The 4,795-nt window shown below is 38.0% G+C and overlaps 1 long non-coding RNA gene across 1 annotated transcript in view; it reads left to right on the plus strand.

Moving 5' to 3' along the window:
• The first annotated feature begins 728 nt into the window (after positions 1–728).
• LOC107656827 (uncharacterized) overlaps positions 729–4,795 on the plus strand; it is a 7,425-nt gene continuing 3,358 nt past the window's right edge. Inside the window, exons 1-4 of the long non-coding RNA XR_001630608.1 lie at positions 729–802; positions 1,926–1,997; positions 2,116–2,279; positions 2,360–2,567. This is a non-coding gene — a long non-coding RNA (uncharacterized LOC107656827). The remainder of the gene's footprint in view (positions 803–1,925; positions 1,998–2,115; positions 2,280–2,359; positions 2,568–4,795) is intronic.

Genomic DNA, 4,795 nt, shown 5'->3' on the forward strand with positions numbered 1-4,795 from the left:
ATTTGTTTCTTGTTTTTTTTTTTTTTTTTATAAAAAAAAAAGTCCAGAGCACAAAAACACCTTTACTTGTTTATCACCATTTATTCACTTCATATTTGTTAGTGTTTATCACCAATCATGGTAAATTGCAGTTCATATGAAAGCATGCATTATTTATTATTGTTATTATGGGGATTGCTGGCTTGCGGGGGTGTGGTCACCAACAGAGTCGACCCCGACATCCAGTGTAGGCAAATGCCATCCGTTAAGAGACTGAACGCCAGTGGGCGGGGCCTATGGTGTGATGATTTATAGCTATTGGTCGATGTCTTGCTCTAGAGGTGGTCATATGCAAATATATTTGCCCATGTGACATCACCGATCCCACAATATCAAAACAAGCTGTTTTTGGAGCTTGATTAAATAAATGCTTTCTTTGTAATGAGGAGGACATCTTAAGCTATGAAACTTGCAAGATGTTTTAATGGTACAAAGACCTCTTATATGCTAAAAGTTCGAGGCAAATTTGATTTCCAATGTCATGACCCTTTTAATTATTAATTCATTAGCTCTGATGCATACTTAACATCTTTGGGACAAATGTTTTTCTGAGGATAAAATTACTTTTTGACCAAATCATGCATTCACTTACTTTGTGACTATGGGCAAGCAAAAGCAGTTTAAGAAAGCTACATTTTGGTCTGTTTTTTATGGTTATACAATCTATATTGTCTGTCTTGTCGTTTGTAGAGACAACCAGGATAACAGTGAAGAGACCATGGTGTGAAGAAGAGAGAAGGGCAGTAAACAAACGTCTAGCAAGGTTTGTGGCAGAGCGCAGAGTTCCTGGAAAAGCAGACTGCATGAAGTGCCTAGAAGAAGAAAAGGTCCTGAAGGAACGCTCTTGGAAGGATGTTAAGAACTTTGTCTACAATACAGTTGTTGCTATGAAAAGGAGGTCTGCTTCACGAATGCTTCTGTTTTAAAAGCTACAAATCATGTCCTGTTGTTCTGTTGGCCTTCATGTTGAGAGGCTTGTTAGTGTTCATTTCTAACGCTTGTTAGTGTTAACCGAGCTGGTCACTGGTTCATCAAATTACACCAATTAAAGAAGTAGACTGTTTTTGAACATCAATCTGAAAATAGCATTTTTTTTGTATTTCTCAGGCAGCTTTATAGTGATCAACAGGAAAATGCTTAATGATGCAAACAGAAATGAATGTAGTTGTAAAGATGCTCAGAGTCATTACTCAGCTGATGTTAGTTCAGTTCAATAATGACTCAAAGCTGTCCACAATAAAACAAATAAATAAATAAAAATAATGTACTTAAAATAATTCAGTCAGAAACGAACTCAATAGCGCCCCCATGAAAATGTCCTCACTCAGCTGGTAAAACACTGGTTACTTTTCCTTTGTTTTTTAAATAAGCCAAGGTGAAAATGTGAATCATGGAGACACCTAGTGTTGAAATATAGTATACATTTACCTGTAGTTGTGGCAGAAATGGTCCTCATTTTGCAGGTTAAATTACTCGGCCCTCACATTGACTGTCATACAGGAATGTGTGTGCGTGCGTGTGTGTGACAGTGAGTGACACAGTCACTACTAGGGATGCACCATTACTACTTTTTTTAAAGATAAGTACAATTACAGATATTTACTTTCTGAAGAAAACAGAAAACACTTTTTGTACTGCACTGTAAACAGGGTCAGAAGTTAGTGGGATTAAAGATAACTTGTATGAGGCATTTATTACCTTTATCGAGGACTTTAGGGATAATAGACAAATATGTATAAAGAAGTATGAACATATGCACACTTTTACTGCTGCTCGTTCTCGTCTTTCTTGATGTGTTTGTGTTCATTTAACACTGAGGACCTGACATGTGATTTGGTGTGCTTAATCTAACCCACTAATACAACAGCCATTTTTTTTATGATCAGAGAACCTTTTGGATCCCAGCCTGCATGCACGATTTGTTTCATGTGCCAGTAATGAACTGCCCAAAGCCCTGCGTAAGTTACAAAGCTTTCTGAAGATTCCAGACAACACAATGCATAAGTGGAGCAAGAGTTTGATTTCATAGTTAATGGTTTTCATTGTGTGGGCTGATTTCTTTTTATTATGTTTTAGAAAACCTCAAGGAAAATAGCGACAGCAATGGTCTGGACCACTTCCTTGGTCTTCTTGGGGGGTTATTGGTTGGCTCCTCTGGCCACAGGCCAGGTGTCATCCTCAGCCTCACCACAGAAGAAGTCATCGACTCTAAAGAGGGACAGGATGGCCACGCCATTTTTGTAAGTGTTATTAACTTTTTTCACATTTGTTTCTTTAAATATATAGTCGTATACTTATTCATAATTATTTTACTGTGCAGGTGAAAATCCACAAAACGAGCAGGGCCTTTGGCCATGCCATATTAGCAGTGACAAAACAGGAGTACTAATACATGAGCATGTGCGTCTGGTGAAAAGTGGGTGCTGACTTTGGCAGGCCCATATGTACCCACACTTTTGAAAAAGCCTTGAGGAGGCCTTTGTACAGCCCACCCTTTTATGGCCCTAAGGACCTCAGTGTCCACACAAGTAAGTGTAAATTGTGATATTGATTATTGCGTTGGCTGATAATATTAGCTAGTATAAGAACTAGTATTGAAGAAGATTCAATGCATGAAAAGATGTATATCTAGACTAGTGCAATCCTGTATACACCAATGAATTTTGGCAGAATCCAGGAGTATTACTGACCAGTCATAATGATACCAATTTGAATGTATAAAGGTGTCTTTATTCAGCCAAGTTAAGGCTGCTCTGTGCCAGCTCTCTCTCTCTCTCTCTCTCTATAATATATATATATATATATGAGTGACGTTTTCGAATTAGTAACGGAGGCTTCAGCTCAGCTGTTAAACTGTCAAACTGAGATTTGAATATGTGGCGGAAGGAAGTATTTCCCCACAAAAGGGTTTTTAAAGACACTCCGTTGTTGTTTTTCATATATATTTACACTTGTGCCGTCGAACTGTTGTATAAACGCAATATCACTCTGGTACTCGAGTGATACCGGCTCACAGCTAGAGGACGGCCCCCACCCCTCAGGAATAATAAAATACTGAATAATAAAATGCAGGAATTTTCTTAGTCAAAATGTTTTACAACATGTTAAATAAAGAGTTGAAGACAGATGGAAGAATGAATGCTTGTGGCCTTCAGTCAAACATGTTGTAGGTTCTGTCCTGGTTTAGGGCTGCATTTCTGCCAGTGGTGTTGGCCATATTGTCTGAAATGATGGGCCTCCACAGAGTCCAGACCTAAATATGGGATCAGTATGGGATCACATGGACAAAGAAAGAAATAAAAAACAGCCTAAATATAAAGAAGAACTCTGGGAACTGCTGAAAAGCCTGGTATTACATGACACATTATTTCAGAAAACTTCATGAGTCTCCTCAAAAGAGTTGAAGTTGTGCCAAGGGAGGTCACACTAAATACTGACTTTTGACTCAAGAAGCTGTTTTGTTCTGAAAATTCTGTTCTTTTGTGTATGCATGTGTGTGCATATTTCCTGTTTGTACCTTGATAAAGACACTGTAGATAAATCCAATTTTTAATTTTCCATTAAGAACAGATTTACTGTCGGAACACATTTGTATGCACTGATTTTTTTTCAGCACCATGGCTTGTTGGAGGTGCGTGATTTGCTTCGTTGTCGTTGCCTTAACTTTGAAGTCTCTGTTGAGCCATATCAACACAGCACATAGTCGCAACCCAGATTTCTGTCTTATATGTGGAATTGATGGGTGTCCAGAAGAATTCTGAGTATTCAATTCCTTCTACTACCACGTCAGACGCTCACATGCTCTGTATCTTACGACTGGGCAGCCAAACACTGGATGGATGACGACAGCTGCATCTGAGCCATCTAGAATTGGAGGTGAACATTTTGACATGCCAGTGTTTTTAGACTGTACCACTCAAACAAGAGGGATGCAGAGGACCAGCAGTGAAGACACACCGGACACCCCAAATGAAATGTCACAGCAGGAGATTGAGGATTTTCCGATTCAAAGTCCTGATCATAAGGTAATGTTGGTGTTTTTTTCATGATAATGTTAGACTGCTATAGAACACTTTATTTGAAGTAGTCTGGACTCTAATTATGTATTTGTGTGTCTAGGAAGAAGCTTCATCAAGTGAAAATCTTACCAGACGTGCAGATGCATTTATTGTTAATGTCCAGGGAAAATTCCACCTGTCCCAGGTATTCCACTGCATGTGATAAATATTATGTTAACATTTTTATAATTTTATTTAAAAGAGAGTTCACTAAGATGAAAAACATGTGATCATTATTCGCCCTCATGTTATTCTACAGTCTGTCTGACTGACTTTTTATCTGAAGAATACCAAATAATATTTTCATTTAATTCCCTATTCTGAGGTGGAAATACAATTAAAGTCATTGGGAAATCGGATCTCTTTGGTTACCCACATTCTTACCGTTTGTGTCCTACAAGTCATACATATTTTGAATTCACGACGTGAGGGTGAATGATGACAGATTTTTCTTTTTTTGAGGTTGGCTATCACTTTAACACCCCTTTCAATGCATCAAAATTAATATAATTTTAATATTAATGTTTAATGGTAAATGTACATGTCATGAATACATTTTTTAAAAGGTGCAATCACAGCAAAATACATCAGTTCTATCACAAGTGCACAAACTCATGTATGTGTGTGTGTGTGTGTAAAATGCACACTATTAAGGCTACTATTGTCTTTCAGTATTTATGGGGGGGGGGGGGGGGGGG

This window comes from Sinocyclocheilus anshuiensis, unplaced genomic scaffold (genome assembly GCF_001515605.1).
Source record: "Sinocyclocheilus anshuiensis isolate Anshui unplaced genomic scaffold, SAMN03320099.WGS_v1.1 scaffold5840, whole genome shotgun sequence".
Classification (NCBI taxonomy): Eukaryota; Metazoa; Chordata; class Actinopteri; order Cypriniformes; family Cyprinidae; genus Sinocyclocheilus; species Sinocyclocheilus anshuiensis.